Source organism: Myotis myotis, unplaced genomic scaffold (genome assembly GCF_014108235.1).
Source record: "Myotis myotis isolate mMyoMyo1 unplaced genomic scaffold, mMyoMyo1.p scaffold_m19_p_3, whole genome shotgun sequence".
NCBI lineage: Eukaryota > Metazoa > Chordata > Mammalia > Chiroptera > Vespertilionidae > Myotis > Myotis myotis.
The window spans coordinates 117,450,613-117,467,848 of NW_023416335.1; the positions used below are offsets into that span (position 1 = coordinate 117,450,613).

At 42.3% G+C, this 17,236-nt stretch overlaps 1 protein-coding gene and 1 pseudogene across 1 annotated transcript in view; one reads left to right on the forward strand and one right to left on the reverse strand.

The window, feature by feature from the left end:
• The window catches only part of ATP8A2 (ATPase phospholipid transporting 8A2), a 701,182-nt gene that overhangs the window by 609,434 nt on the left and 74,512 nt on the right, over positions 1-17,236 (reverse strand). The gene's annotated exons all lie outside the window — the stretch shown is intronic.
• Positions 1,561-2,938, forward strand: LOC118651392 (annotated as a pseudogene).

Below are 17,236 nucleotides of genomic sequence, written 5' to 3' on the forward strand. Positions count from 1 at the left end.
ATATTTGCAAAATAACACAAATTTGTTGCAAATGCATTGCCTAGGAAGACACTATTCCATATATAGCAAAACACATTATGACTAAGGCTTCAAATTCAGACTCATGAGATGAATCGTGAGTCAACACGTCTTGAAAATACCACCGTACAAAATGAGAGTATATGCTTACAACTCCCCACATAAGCAAGTACAGTGTCAGCAGTTAGTGAGAGTTCAGTAAATATCTATTGAGAAAGAAACCAAAGTGAAAGGAAAAAATAAAGAGAAACAAGAGTTGGTAAATGGACTAACACTAAGTTTGTTGCAAAGTGGAAATGCAGAAAGACAGCTGACATCCAAAGCCATGAGGGCCTAGTAGCCATTTCTGCACAGGAGCCTCTTACACAAACTGCACTTCATGGAGAAGCCTGCATTAAACTTGCCTGCCTCTGCTTTGAACTACCTGCCTGCATTGTTTCTGAGTCAGCCCTTATAAAGAAGTTCCTAGAATCCTATTTCAATCAATAGGCCTGAGCTTTCTCCCATCCATTCGAAGCTGCATAGCCCGCCAACCACAGTGGCTCTATTTTGACCAATCAGGACTGTTTGAATCAATCAAACTGCAAGGATTTGGAGTCCTCATTTGCACCAGGACAGACCAATCAGGGACCAGGGGTGGGGACTTCTGTCTGCATAAGCCAGCTCCCCTCTGACTCTGGGAGTGCACTTTCCCTTTCCACCCCAGACTAAAGAGTGTTTCCCCAGCTAAGCTGAAACACAGAAGATGTCTTACTGGAGCAGAGCAGATCACTGCAGGCCAGAGAAGACTACAGCAGAGTGGCACAGAATGGAGCAGACGAAAGCACAGCACAGCGCAAAGCAGGAGGGTAAGGAACGGAGCAGAGCAAATCATCGAGGAGCACAGCAGAGCAGTTAAGCTGTAGAGGGGCGTGGCCCTAGGGCTGCCACACAGCCAGCCATGTTGTATCACAATTGAGCTGTTCTGCACTAAAGTTTCCTTCTTCACTCTGCCCCAAATTGGGGATTCCTGTTGGCATGAAATTGGTGCCAACAACCATCAGAGGGCAATGCTAATGAGGTGACTCATTGTGGGCCCCTAGACCTTTTTAGAAGGGGACTGACCATACCAGAAAAGCTAACCAGGAGATTAGAGGGTTTGGGTTTCAGCCAGTTGATATCAGACTGACTTCCTGACTATGGGGAGGGTAGGAGATTGAGTTCAATCATGTGACCAATGATCCAATTAATAATGCCTATGTAATGAAACTCCAGTAAAAACTATGGACACCAAAGCTCAGGTGACATATCCTAAAGACGTGGAAGTTTCACATGTGAAATCCTCCAAGACCTGGCCTTAAGTGTCTCTCCATTTATCTGGTCCTGATTTGTATCCTTTATGATACAACTGTAATCACAAGTATAGTGCTTTTCTGAGTCCTTGGAGTTATTCTAGCTTATTATTGAAATTAACAAAAATATTGAGGGCATGATTCTCTGTTCCTCCTGTTCATCAGACAGCTGTGTCTTCCTGCGCAGGGCCAGCCACAACCCTAAGACACGATGGTGAAGGCCAAAGTGAATGGATTTGGCCATATTGGGCACCTGGTCACCAGGGCTGCTTTTAATTCTGGCAAACTGGATATTCAATGACCCTTTCATTGGCCTCAACTACATGGTCTACGTGTTCAAGTAGGATTCTACTCATGGCAAATTCAAAGGCACAGTTAAGACTGAGAACATTGCCTGGGACCAAGATCAACAGTAATTAATATAAATGTGAGGAGTCTGGCAGAAGGCTGACCAGGACTCCTTTTGATATTCACAGGGTGAATATCTACATTTTATTACCTGCTCAATGGCCTAAAGCAAACTCCCCCAAGACCTGACAATCTTACTGTTTGCTAAATATTACCATTGATATGTCTGTTTGCATTTCTAAAGGCAATTGTGTATTCTAGCTAATAAAAGCACCTGGGAATAGAGCACGGGAGAGAGCTTGACTGCTATGGTTAGGCTGTCCTCTGGTTCCCCTGGTAATTAAAAAATTAATATTCCATCTTGTGTATCTTTTGTGCGTCAGCCCTCCCTCCAAGTCTTTGAACTCACGAAAGCCACGCTGGCCGTGGACTCTCGCAGAACGGGAAGCTTGTCATCAATGGAAAGTCCATCTCCATCTTCCAGGAGCAAAATCCCACCAACATCAAATGGGGTGATGCTGGTGCTGAGTATGTTGTGGAGCCCACCAGTGTCTTCACTACCATGGAGAAGGCTGGGGCTCACTTGAAGGGTGTAGCCAAGAGTGTCATCATTTCTGCCCCTCCTGCGGATGCCCTCATGTTTGTGATGGGTGTGAACCATGACAAATATGACAACTTCCTCAAGATTGTCAGCAATGCCTCCTGCACCACCAACTGCTTGGCCCCCCTGGCCAAGGTCATCCATGAAAACTTTGGCATCGTGGAGGGACTCATGACCACAGTCCATGCCATCACCGCCACCCAGAAGACCATGGATAGCCCCTCTGGAAAGCTGTGGTAGATGGCTAAGAGGCTTCCCAGGACATCATCCCTGCTTCTACTAATGCTGTCAAGGCTGTAGGCAAAGTCATCCCTGAGCTGAATGGAAAGCTCACTGGCATGGCCATCTGTGTCCCCACCCCCAATGTGGCAGTTGTGGATCTGACCTGCTGACCAGAGAAAGCTGCCAAATACAGTGACATCAAGAAGGTAGTGAAGCAGGCATTAGTGGGCCCTCTCAAGGGCATACTGAGGATCAGGTTCTCTCCTGTGACAGTGACATCCACTCCTCCACTTTTGATGCTGGGGCTAGCATTGCCCTCAATGACCACTCTGTCAAGCTCATTTCCTGATATGACAATGAATTTGGCTACAGCAACAGGGTGGTGGACCTTATGGTCCACATGGCCTCCAAGGAGTAAGAGAGGCCCTCAGCTGCTGGGGAGTCCTTGCCCCAAATCGATCCCTCAATACACTGAGAACCTCCTGACCTCCACAGTTTCCATCCCGGACCCCCTGAAGAAGGGGAGAGGCTTAGGTAGCCCTACCTTATCATGCACCATCAATAAAGTTTACTGTATCTGCCCCAAAATTGAGGTAGTAATGGAAACCCTTGAATTTGTAGCCAGTTGGTCATAAGTGTGGGTGGCCTAGGAACCCCAGAGCTTGCACCTGGTGTCTGAAGTGAGGCCAGTTTTGTAGAGAACTGTGCCCTGAACCTGTAAAGTTGGACTTAACTCTGGGCAGTTAGTATTAGAACTGCATTGCAGACATTACTCTGTGAACTCTAGAATGATAGAGCCAAAAGGAAAACCTTATTAACAATCGCAAAAGTATATCAAGTCAATTGAAAGATAGAAGCCAGAGCTGCAGAAACTTGAATCTGATTCTCCTTCCATTAGAACAGGCTCTTTCTGTGAGCTTCAGCAAGTCAGCTACATCTGAGCTTGGTTTCTTCATGTTCAAAATAGAAATCAATTCTGTAAATCAAGGGTTGGCAAACTTTTTCTGTAGAGTCAAGTAGTAAATATTTTAGGCTTTGGACCCCATGCTGTCTGTCTCTCTCTCTCTCTCTCTCACTCTCTCTCTCTCTCTCTCTGTTGTTTATTTGTTTGTCTAAGACATAAGTCTTAAAATGTAGAAGCCATTTCTCACTCACAAGCTAGATCTGGCCCATCCATAGGGCATAGTTTGCTGACTCCTTATATAAACAAAGTTCTTTCACAATTAACCAGATTATATGCCAACTCCCATCTCAAGGAAATATTAGATTAAAAATGTCTTCAAATCAATAAGACATGACATAAAATTCCTAGAAAATAGGTGTTCAGAAGTTGGTTATATGTTTTTCCTAATTTATTTAAATACAAAAAGTATGTTAGGTAGTTTCCTCTTTGCGCTCAGAAAATTTTGCAGGAAAACAGTATAACCATCATGGAGCTTTGTGACAAGAGGCATATGTACATACACACACACACACACACACACACACACACACAGACTTTCAAGCTCAACTCTGGTGTCTACCTGGCATTTATGTTTCATAATCCTTCAGAACACAGGCACAGATAGTCCAGTGGCTGGGCAAGCACTTGGGCTATTTCTCTAATCAAACACACACGATGAAAATGCTGTACAAATGCAAAATGTGATTATTCTAGCTCTGGAAGACATGATTTGGAGGTCTTTTCTAGACCCCCACTTTGCACACACCACAGTCACCATAGGTGTGAATAAGAAGACAAAGAAACTAAGAAAGGGTTTGAAAAAGCAGTTATATTGAAATAAAGCTGCGCATGTTTCAAATTATCTAGCTACCTAGGTCAAACAAGTTACCATAAGAAGACATTTTAAGCTATAATATCTGAAAATAATTGTGTTAGAACAGTGCATGTTGGCATCTTAGTTGGCCTCAGTAACTGTGACAATGAGATAAACTTTCTGATTTGAATTTTACTATCAGCTTCTAAGAATAACTTTCAATCAGAGTTTTGAAAAAAAGTTATCTTAAGCAAAAATTTAAAAGTCAAAAGCAAATGATCTAAACAACTTGATCTGTTTTATAGGAAGATAAAAATTACTAAAGTCAATCCCCCAATAAAGAATTCCTTGAAAGGAATATAAGATGTATCTACATGAAATATACAACAATTAATCCTCAACAGAACCTCGTTCTAGGTAATGCATTGGCCTAATTCAGTACTCTCACTGTCCCCACTTTTATGGATATACACATCTGTCACATGGCTGATCCCTTAGGTGAAAAATTCAGACTTACAATAAATACAAAGCTACTGAATTCTATGAAACCCTCACACACCTCATACAATGAACTCATCACAGCTACTATACCAGATGTGACAATGAACTCAAGTCTAATCCAAAGTCATTATCCCACCTCCAACTTGATGAAATGTAAGAACAAATCTCTTAATCTTCCTGACCCAAGGACTAATATGCTCTCCTGAGAAGTATTAGATATAGCTAACAAAGATACTATAAACTTTACTAAAGATTCTATTAGTGTATTAACTCATATGGCTGTGGTTGTCAAATGAAAAAGTTACAGTGCCAAAGAATAATTGTTAAATATCGAAACATCAGCTACTACAATGCCTCAAAGCAAACACAATCCTCTTTTCGTCAAGAGTCATTTTTCTCGTGTTGGCCAGGTAGTTCAGTTGGTTGGAGGGTCATCCCCATAAGCCAAAGTTGCAGGTTTGATCCCTGGTCATACAAGAATCAACTAATGAATGAATAAATAAGTGGAATAACAAATTGATGTTTCTCTCTCTCTCTCAAAATTAATAAACAAAAAAGTTTTTTAAGGAGAGTCCTTTTTCCCAAGTGTCTCTGTATTTACTCACTTTATATTCCAACAAGCAGTTCTTTTAACTGGCCCACTTATAAGACTCAATTTTGTGTTGCAGGTCACAAGGGCCACCCATGTCCACCATTCCCTTCTAACCATATTATTCCTATAACTCATAATTCTAAATAAAATCCCATAATTTCCATGCATATACGCGCGCGCGCGCGCACACACACACACAAGTTACTTACATATTGCATTAACTAACCCAAAGAACTTTTCCTATTGTGTTTCACAGTTAATATTGAAAAGTATTTATTATGTTAAGGTTGCTCTCAAATTTTTATCATTGAGAGAAACTGTATGGCAAGGATCCTGTCTATTACCCAAACGAGTAGAAACATCCCCAGACTTTAGTAATGGTAAGTATGTACAGTAATGAATAACCCATACGATTGTCAGCTGATTTCTCAACAGAAACTATGCAGGCCAGAAGGGAGTGGCAAGAAATATTCAAAGTGATGAATAGCAAGAACCTACAACCAAGATTACTTTATCCAGCAAAGCTATCATCCAGAATTGAAGGTCAGATAAAGAGCTTCACTGATAAGAAAAAGCTAAAGGAGTTCATCACCACCAAAACAGTATTATATGAAATGCTGAAAGGTATTCTTTAAGAAGAGGAAGAAGGGTAAAGATAAAAATTATGAACAACAAATACATATCTATCAACAAGTGAATCTAAAAATTAAGTGAATAAAAACTCTGATGAACAGAGTAAACTGGTGAATATAATAGAATCAGGGGCATAGAAAGGGAGTGGACTGACAATTCTCGGGGGGGAAAGGGGTGTGGGGGGTGTGGGAAGAGACTGGACAAAAATCGTACACCTATGGATGAGGACAGTGGGTGGGGAATGAGGGCGGAGGGTGGGGTGGGAACTGGGTGGAGAGGAGCTATAGGGGGAAAAATAATCTGAATATTTATTTTTTAAAAATAAATAAATAAATAAAAAGTATATACTGTCTTAATAATTTTTATATTTATTACATGTTGAAATATTTGGTATATACTAATATTAAATGAAATATACTATTAAAGTATAAATATGCTCACATTATATGTCTATTTGGCAGCACTGGATTAACAGTTATAACTTCATTATTAATAACTAGAGGCCCGGTGCACAAAAATTTGTGCACTCGCGGGGGAGGGGGGGTCCCTCAGCCCGGCCTGTGCCCTCTCACAGTCTGGGACCCCTCGGGAGATAACGACCTGCTGGCTTAGGCCTGCTCCCGAGTGGCAGAGGGCAGGACCAATCCCTCGGTGCAGCCCCTGGTCGGGCTCAGAGCAGAGCCGATTGGGGAGTTGGGGCACCGCCCCGTCATGCACAGAGCAGGGCAGATTGGGAGGTTGTGATGCCACCCTCAGTCACGCTCAGGGTAGGGCTAATTGGGGTGTTGGGGCACCGTCCCCCGTCACACTCAAGGCAGGGTCGATGGGGAGATTGTGGCGCCACTCTCTGTCACGCACAGAGCAGGGCCAATCAGGGGGTTGGGGCGCTGCCCCCGTCACCCACAGAGCAGGGCCCATCAGGGGGTTGGGGCGCCGCCACTCTCACACTCAGGGCAGGGCTGATGGGGAGGTTATGGCTCTATCTGTCACACACAGAGCAGGGCCCGGGGGGGGGGGGGGATTGGGGAGCTCCCCCCTATCAGGCACAGAGCAGGGCTGCTCAGGGGGTTGGGGCCCCGCCCTCTGTCACACACAGAGCCGCAGGGCAATCAGGGGGTTTGGGCGCTGCCCCCTGTCACGCTGATCCCAGTGCCAGGAGGCATATTACCCTTTTACTATATAGGGTAGAGGCCTGGTGCATGGGTGGGGCCGGCTGGTTTGCCCTGAAGGGTGTCCTGGATCAGGGTGGGGGTCCCCACTGGGGTGCCTGGCCAGTCTGGGTGAGGGGCTGAGGGCTGTTTTCAGGCTAGGAGTGACTGAAGTTCCCAACTGCTCCTTTTTTTCTTTTTTTTCTTTTTTATTCTGGGCCAGCTTTACCTTGAGGCTTGGCTCCAGCTCTTAGGCCTCCGCGGCTGAAAGTAGGTTTCTGGCCTTTGCTTACAATGTTGCGAATCTGCTGGCTGAAGTCCGGCGGTATTTGTTACAATGTTTCTTAAACTGCCCGCTCAGAGGCCTGCAGCCGCAGGCGGGGAACGTTGGTTTCCTCCAACGATCCTCCATCACTGAGGCAAGCAAGCCTCATGTTAGTTTCAAGCTGCCTGGCTGCCGGCCGCCATCTTGGCTGACAGTTAATTTGCATATCTCACTGATTAGCCAATGAAAAGGGTAGCGGTCGTACACCAATTACCATGTTTCTCTTTTATTATTGTAGATTATGTTACCCCTCATTTGCTTCTTACCTGTTGACATCCCCCACAGCCCTCCCAACCTTCATTAAAACTACAGCTTGTATCTAAAGAAGAAAAAGTAATTTCAATACCAGCTGCAGGAACATTTAACAGGGAAGATAGACCTATACCCAAATCATGGCATTCTCAGCTGTACTCACTCCACCTAGCCATAACAGCCCTCTGGCAAACTCTCCATCCAGCTGTGATTTAGGAAACAAATGTTTATAGAGTAATCCAAGAGAATATATTAAAGTTTTTCACTAAAATCAACTTTTCTAATAAAAGAACTTTAGTCCTGCCTTAGAGTTAAATACATATTTAGTTTATCCTTGTTTCTAATAAGATTAACAAACTAGATTCACCCTTGCCTCAGATTAGACACAAATAGAGGTGGGTGGGGAATTGCTACAGTCAGTGACACTAGTCACAGTCAGAAGTGACAGCTCACAGCAAGAAAGGGCACACACAAGCACAACAATTCTTAAGGTCATAGATTAGAGCAGGGGTCCTCAAACTACGTCCCGCAGGCCACATGCAAATACAAATATTGTATTTGTTCCCATTTTGGTTTTTTACATCAAAATAAGGTATGTGCAGTGTGCATAGGAATTTGTTCATAGTTTGTTTTTTTAAACTATAGTCCGGCCCTCCAACGGTCTGAGGGACAGTGAACTCGTCCCCTGTTTAAAAAGTTTGAGGACCCCTAGATTAGAAAGAGCACACAGCCCTCAAACCCAGCAACAGACAGCCCTAAGTAAACACAAAATAATCACTTATGTTCACAATAGAGGCCCGGTGCAGGAATTCATGCACCAGTGGGGTCCCTCGGCCTAGCCTGTGGGATCGGGCTGAAACTGGTTCTCTGACATCCCCCAAGGGGTCCTGGATTGTGAGAGGGCACAGGCCAGGCCAAGGGACCCTGCTGGTGCATGGTCGGGGCCGGGGAGAGACGCAGGAGGTTGGCCAGCCCAGGAGGGATCACAGGAGGGCTCCAGGGAGTGTCCAGCCCTTCTTGCTCAGTCCTGATCGGCCAGACCCCAGCAGCAAGCTAACCTACTGGTTGGAGCATCTGCCCCTGGTGGTCAGTGCAGGTCACAGCGACTGTTTGAGCGGCCTTAGCATACTATTAGCATATTACACTTTGATTGGTTGAACGGCCAACCAGAGGACCAGACACTGGTTGAGCGGCCTTAGCATATCATTAGCATATTACACTTTGATTGGTTGAACAGCCGACCAGAAGACCAGACACTTAGCATATTAGGCTTTTATTATACAGGATTGCCTTTTTTGAGTCATTAAAAGTTTGTATAACTCCCTGGCTGGGTTGCTCAGTTGGTTAGAGAATTGTCCCATGCACCAAAAGGGTTGCAGGTTCCATTCCTTGTCAGGGCGCATACCTAGGTCGCTGGTTCGATCTCCGGTTGGGGCAAGTATGGAAGGCAGCCAATTGATGTTTTTCTCTCACATCGATGTTTCTCTCTCTCTCTAAAAATTAATAAAATAAAAAGTTTTTATAACATTTTCTGAGGGGTCCCAAAAATAGCTTTGCTCCAAGTTATTTTTAATTCAAAAGTTTCCTAGTATGTTTTTGTAAACTAACATTTAATTTATCAAAACTGCATTTTTAAGCATCAACCTTAAATATGAATTTAATATCTATTGATCAAGCTAAAGAAGATATTTTCTGTTTTAAATACTTGGGATCTTCCTGGAATATAAAATTTCTAAAGCAATATAGTATATCTTAAAGACATCTGTGTCCATGAATGCTTTTATAGATGGTGAATTGATACTACATACTTAATACAAACTTAAATAGGATAGCAATCTTTATTAAAAATATATATATTTTTATTGATTTTAGAGAGAGAGGAAGGAAGAAGGAGGGAGACAGAGAGAGAAACATCTATCAGCTGCCTCCCACATGCCCCCTGAGGATTGAGCCAGCAACCGGGGCATGTCCCCTGACCGGAAAGGGGAACTTTTTTACAAACACACTATATCAATATTTGATTTACACAAAAATACTATAACTATAAAAACCAATCATAAGTTTTTAAGGAGGAAAAAAGCACCTAAATAGAATTGAATTATTTTAGTAAAGAAAAAAAAATCAAGATGATACTTTATAGCACCTAAAAAATAAAGTATAACTCCTCCTACTGTACTTTTAGCCCTTGATGGTGGGAAGATGCCAGAGGTATACAGGCAGCAGTCACCTATTTTTCCATTCCCCGTGTCACAATGATCTCTTCTGTGACTAACATTTAGTGAGGTTGTAAACTTCCACTCTCTAGGTTCTCCAGCTAAAACCAATGGACTGCCTTATATTCATGAAGATTGCTTATAGCAAAGGATATCTTCTCCTTTTAAACAACATTAGAATTTTGAAAACTGAACCCAGCATGATACATGTGTTTTGGTATAAGGTGACTTTCCACTACTGTAATAACAACCCAAGTTAGATGATATCCAAGCAACTGGCTCCCTCAAACTGTATCACGGTAAGCCTCGAAAGTCACAGCTAGTTTAAAAGGCAAAAAAGCACACAACAATAAAAAAGGAAATATACATTGAAATGAGGTTATCTTACTTTGAAAATTGACAGTTTAAAATACACGAATTGGGATTTCTGTTTCAGACCATAAATGGTATAAGGAAGTCCAGACTAGCATGCTTCCACTAGAACAATTTGAAATATGGACAAAATAAAGTAACAATTGTGTTTTTATATCAAACAACAGGTAGTATGGAAAAGTAACTCTGGAGAGAAAAGAAAAAAACAAGGCATACCCTATGGTCATATCATCTCTCTACCTGAAAACAATTTCTGGACAAAACTGCAAACAGATGCTTGAGTGATTAAGATTGACACTGACAGACAGGCAAAACTCCCCCTCCAAAAAACCTGGCAGTCTCACCAAATTGAGGTGACAGAGATCTCAGTATGAGGGGGCTGAAATGCTGAGAATTTACAGAGCAGGAAGTGAGGAGGGAAGCTATGCAAAACATAAGCTCCAGAAATTTGCATAGGGACCACCATGGATCTTTGGCTAAATTCCAATCTGTACATATAAATGGCAAAACTCATCAAGGACAGAAAAAGAATAATTACCAAGGAACAGTAAGAGCAACAATTTCCAGAGTTCACACAAAGCCAGGAAATTGTTCAAGTTCCCATGACCCAAAGAGACTTCATTAACTACACTGGGAACCATGCCTTGGCTGTGGGACTAAAATAGACCTACAGATAGGAAAGGCTACTCTAGACCCAACACTTAATAGCTTTGAAACTAGCCTCAGTAGGATTCAACTAAGCTACAACTAAATAAGCCAGAACAAAGTCCAAAACTCCTGACAGAAATTAACAAAAGCAAACATTCAATCCACAATGTATAGCATTCAATCAACAACTATTAGACATGAAAAGAAACAGAAAACCCATATGAAATGGATGATCCTTAACCAGGAAAAACATTAGGTGATAGGAAGATCCATAACTTAAGAGATGTGTAATTACTAGCCAAGGATGTTAAAATAATATTAGTAGATTTGATATGTTCAAGGAGTCACAGGGAGGAAAAGAATATAGAAAAGAAATAGGAGACATATAAAAAGAAGTAAATGGAATTTCTAGAGATGAAAACTAGAATACCTAAAATGAAAATGATACTGGGTGGGATTAAAAGTATATTGGGATAGAAGAAAAACTGGCGGCTGAATAGGCAGATGTGTCGTGCACCTCATCCCGAGCCCAGACTAGAAATACAACTAAAATCAGACAACATCCACCCGGAATTAACAAATTAGGCCCAGCTGAGGAGGCAACTTATAGCAAGTGTGGACAAAAGGGGCCACATATTAACCTGACAAGCTCAGGGAAGGCCTGCATGACAGTCTTACAAACTCAAAGATTTAAAGGAACCACAAAGGGTGGTTTGAAATTAAACTTTAACTAAAAGCAGTTAGGGCGGGTAGTCACCTCCTAGGCCGGTATCTTCCCTGACAAGGTCAATCTTTACCTTAACTGAGCTTATTGTCTTTTTGCATCTATGATAACATATCATTGAAATGTCAGGGTAACTGTAACTTCCCTTTTTTTCCCAGACACCTAAGGGCACAACCAAATGCCCTGGGCACCAGGACAGATACCACAAATTCCTTCATTGTCATTGTTATCATGTTAATTGTTGACTGTTCACAATCCTGAATCCACCTAAGTAAAAGAAGTATGTGTCTATCACTACTTTTTATCCAATCCCAGACATTTCCCGCTTTGCTTTCTCCCACCTCTCTAATCTATCACCAATGGATTTCATGTAACCCACCTATGTCTCCTTCTTTGATTGCAATGTATAAAAATAGGTGGAAAACCGCCATTCTCTGAAGCACTATCCCAATCCATTGAGATTCTGCTTCCCAGCAATTGTCGACAGTTTGGTTCGAGTAAACTCACAGAAATTCTTTACAGATTTGATTGTTTTTACGTCAACACAAGGAAGGACAGAAGACACCTAGAGACCAGTAGGAAGGGTGGCGAGGGCTCGAGAGGCAGAAGAGGAAGCTGCGTTACAGGATTATCAGTTTCCTCAGAAAAACAGAAGCCTGGCCAAGGCTGAGCACCAGAGCCCATCCCTTGGTGGCTGGCATAACATGCAACTGTGAAAAGGAAAAGCCACATGGTTGCTTGCTGCCAGGTAGTCTGGACCTGAGACCACAGCCAAGAAAGGCTGCACCGGGAAAGGTGGCCCCAACAAAAGGCTGCACCTAGAGGGGAAAGCAGTGTGATGCCGGGGCGGGGCGGGGGGGGGGGGGGAAGGGGGAAAGAAAGCCATGGTTTCTTTGTAGTTTTTGTTTTTATTCTCTAAACCCAGAACACAGGACTTTTCAGTTGCAATCACTTACCCTAGGCTTTGGCGCAGGGAGGGAGGCACAGACTTGAGGTGCCTGAGGAGACGCTGGGGAAGGAAGCAGGGCAGGAAGACGTGGTCAAGAGTTCTGCATTGGGACCTTCTTAGGCTTCCAAACCTAAGGGACCATTTCTCCCCAGAGAAGCTAGTCCCTTTTAGTAGCCTCAGGGCAGGTTATACAGCCTGCCACACCTTGCATTTTGAGCTATACAGGGGAAACAAAGGCAGAGAGGCCAGCTTAAGGGTCTGAATAGTCCCAAGGAGCCCTCAGTGGCTAAATTGGAAGAGGGGCCTTCCACACTGCTAGTCTGGGATCCAGACTGATATAAACTCCAGGTTGTCAGCCAACCCCATTGTTCTCCATAGAAGGATCTCTGTCCAACCAAGGCCAGAGTACTAGTTTGGGCCACTTGCAGAGAAGTAGCTCTGGGACAGGAAAAAACACACATCTCATTCCCTTAAAGCAAACCAGCACCAACCCCACCTAAATCCTTGTCAGAAACAGATGCTTGACTGATTAAGATTGACATCTGACAAACAGGCAAAAAGGGCAGATTGGCCCCACCTGCTTGCAGCCAAGGCCTGTGGAGAAGGCACAAGCAGAGGACCCGTGGATCACTTGGAGCTTCGAGCAGGTGCTAAAAGCCAAAGGCAGTGCCTGACAGTGGTCAGCACTAAGTGCCTAAGAGGAAGCCCAGAACTGGCAAGCAGACAGAAGGGTGGGCTCCTAAACCAGCTTCCCTGGGGCATTAAACTCGGCTGAAGCAAATGACACTTTTTTATTTTTTTATTTACTTTAATTTTATTTTTTGTGCCTTTTTCTTCCTCTCTTCTCTTCTTTTCCTCCCATTTTTCTTCTCCTTTCTCTGTTTTAGTTTTTCTCTTCCTTCCTATCCCCCCCTCTTAAAAAATTTATTTTATTTATCTACTTTATTGATGTGTCATTATTCTAGTCTGTTGATTTATTCATATATCTAATTTCCTCTTCCCTGTTCCTTCTCCATTTCCTCCTTTCTTTTTCTTCACTACTCAATTTTTCTTTCTCTCTCCTCTTGCTCTTTGCTTCTATTTATTTATCTATCTATTTATTTATTTATTTATTTATATATATATATTTTATTGATTTTTTACAGAGAGGAAGGGAGAGAGATAGAGAGTTAGAAACATCGATGAGAGAGGAACATCGATCAGCTGCCCCTAGCACATCTCCTACTGGGGATGTGCCCGCAACCCAGGTACATGCCCTTGATCGGAATCGAACCTGGGACCTTTCAGTCCTCAAGCCGACGCTCTATCCACTGAGCCAAACCGGTTTCGGCTGCTTCTAATTTTTTAAATATGTTTCACTTCCTAAATTTAGGCCTATCTCCTTTCTCCTCTAATCTCCTTTTCAACATAAATTTTTTTTCTTCTTGTCTTTTCATTTCTTTTCTCCCCCTATATTCTAAACCCTGGGGCTTCCCCTATTCCTCCAATTCCTCAACCTTATTTTATTTATTTAAGCTCTGCATCTACAGAGCCTGTTCCCCCCACACACACACACACTCCCCCCCCCAACACACACACACACACTTTTTCTGAGTGTTTTTGTTTCTGTTTTTCAGTTTGTTTGTTTTGTTGTGTTTTCTTCCCATATTCTTTCTTTTTTCTCTCTCTATCATTCTTGCTCTCTTTTCTCTTTCCTAATTCTCTCTTCTCTAATGGTCACTTTTGTTTGGATTATAGGTATCTTGTGAACATTTGTGTTCTGTTCCTTCTGTGTCATGTCTTGTCACGTTGTATTTTGTGCTGTTTGGTCAGCACCTCCACAATGACTGGCACAAAGTGGTATTGAGCGAGCCACATAATCAGACACCCTGAGAGGAAACGCCATTCACAAAAGGGACAATAACATTCACGACCCAACTACATCAGGAGAACTCAAATATATCAAGTAGGGGTCCTCTGTAGAACACCCAGCCCAGGAGACCTGAGAGACTGCACCACTGGGTCCCACAGAACATCTACTACATAAGATCAATTCAAAAAATCTGGTAGGATAGCAGTTTCATCTAATTAATAAAACAGAAGCAATTACAAAGGAACAGCAAAAATGGAAATACAAAGAAACAACCCACAAATAAAATAAAGGAAGGAATCACCAGAAAATGAACTAAATGAAACAGAAGCAAGCAATTTGTCAGAAAAAAATCAGAGTAATGTTTATAAGGATGCTCACATGTCTGGATGAGAAATTCACCAATATGTATAAGAATCAAGAGGAAATTAAGAATGACATAACTGCAATAAAGAACACAATGGAAGGTTTCAACAGCAGACTAGAAGAAGCTGAGGACAGAATCAGTGAGTTAGAAGACAAGGTAGAAAAACACCCAAACAGAGCAGCAACTGGAAAAAAAAATTAAAAAGCAGGAGGAAATTCTAAGGGAGCTTTGGGACAACATGAAATGAAAAAACAGCCACATAATAGGGGTGCCTGAAGGAAAGGAAGTTGAGCAAGGAATAGAAAACCTGTTTGAAGAAATAATGAAAGAAAATTTCCTCAACTTTGGGAAGAAAAAAGTCAAACAAGTCCAAGAAGCACCGAGAGTCCCAAACAAGATGAACCCAAAAGACCCACACCAAGACACACCCTAATTAAATTGGCAAATGTAAAAGACAAAGAAAGTATCTTAAAGGCTGCCACAGAGAGACAGAAAGTTACCTAAAAGGGATCTTCCATTAGACTCTCAAGTGATTTCTCAACAGAAATACATGAGGCAAGAAGGGAATGGAATGAAGTATACAAAGTGATGCAAAGCAAGGAACTGAATCTAAGAACACTCTATCCAACCAGGCTATCATTCAAAATTGAAGGTGAAATCAGGAGCTTCTCAGATGGGAAAAAAAAAGGGGGGGGGGGGAGGGCGCTAAGGAAGTTTATTACAAGCAAACCAGCAATGCAAGAAATGCTAAAGGGACTGTTGTAAAAAAAATAAATAGATAGGGAAGAAGGAACACAGGCATAAAGAATAAAAATGGCAACAAACAGCTACCTATCCTATATAATAAAAGCCTAATATGCTAAGTATCTAGTCATCCTGTCAGCCGTTAAACCAATCAAAGCGTAACATGCTAATGATATGCTAAGGCCACTCAACCACTGGCTATGACATGCACTGACCACCAGAGGGCAGTCAACCAGTTGACCAGTCGCTATGACCTGCAGTGACCACCAGGGGGCAGTCGAGCGGTCAACCAGTCACTATGATGTGCACTGACCATGAGAGGGCAGATGCTCCAATCGGTAGGTTAGCTTTCTGCTGGGGTCTGGCCAATCGGGACTGAGCAAGACAGTCCAGACATGCCCTGGAGCCCTCCCACAGTCTCTCCCCGGCTGGCCAACCTCCTATGTCCCTCCCCAGCCCTGATCATGCACCAGTGGGGTCCCTCGGCTTGGCCTGTGCCCTCTCACAATCTGGGACCCCCTCAGGGGATGTCGGAAAGCCAGTTTCGACCCGATCCCTCAGGCCAGGCTGAGGGACCCCACTGGTGCATGAATTAGTGCACCAGGCCTCTAGTCAATAATAACCTTAAACGTAAATGAATTAAATGCTCCAATCAAAAGACATAGGTAGCTGAAAAGATAAGAAAACATGATCCATACATATGCTGTCTACAAGAGATCCACTTTAGAACAAGGGGCTCACACAGACTGAAAGTGAAGGGGTGTAAAAAAATTTACAGGCAAGTGAAAATTAAAAAAAAAAAAAAAAATGCTGAGCAATACTTATATCTGACAAAATAGACCTCAAAGTGAAGGCCATAACAAGTGATACCAAAGGCCAACTCATAATACTAAAGAGATCAATAAAACACAACTCTATAAATCTGATAAACATATATGCACCAAATACAGGAGCATCTATAAAAAAAAAACTTCTAGAGAATATCAAGGGAGAGATCAACAGCAATACAATCTAATAGGGGACTTTAATATACACTGACATCACTAGATAAATCTTCTAGACAGGAAGTCAACAAGAAAGCAGAAATCCTAAGTGACACTCTAGAACAGATGGAACTAATTGACATCTTCAGAACATTCCACCCCAAAGCTACAGAATATACATTCTTCTCAAGTGCACATGGGACATTTTCAAAAATAGACCACATGTAAGGACATAATCTAAGTCTCTACAAATTCAAAAAGATTGAAATCATATCAAGCATCTTCTCAGACCACAATGGCCTGAAATTAGAAATCAGCTACAATTAAAAAATCTCAAAAACAACCAAGTACATGAAGGTGAAATAGCATGCTATTAAACAATGAATGGTTACCAAAGAGATCAAAGAAGAAATAAAAAAACATCCTGAAAACAAATGAAAATGAACACACAGCAACCCAAAATCTATGGAACACAATGAAAGCAGTCCTAAGAGGGATGTTCGTAGCACTACAGGCCTACCTCAAAAAAACAAGAAAAACTGATGATAACTTATCTAACACTACATTTTAAAGAATTAGAAAGAGAACAAGAAAAGCCCAAAACAAATATAAGGAAGGAAATAAGGATCAGAACAGAAATAAATGACATAGATACCCCC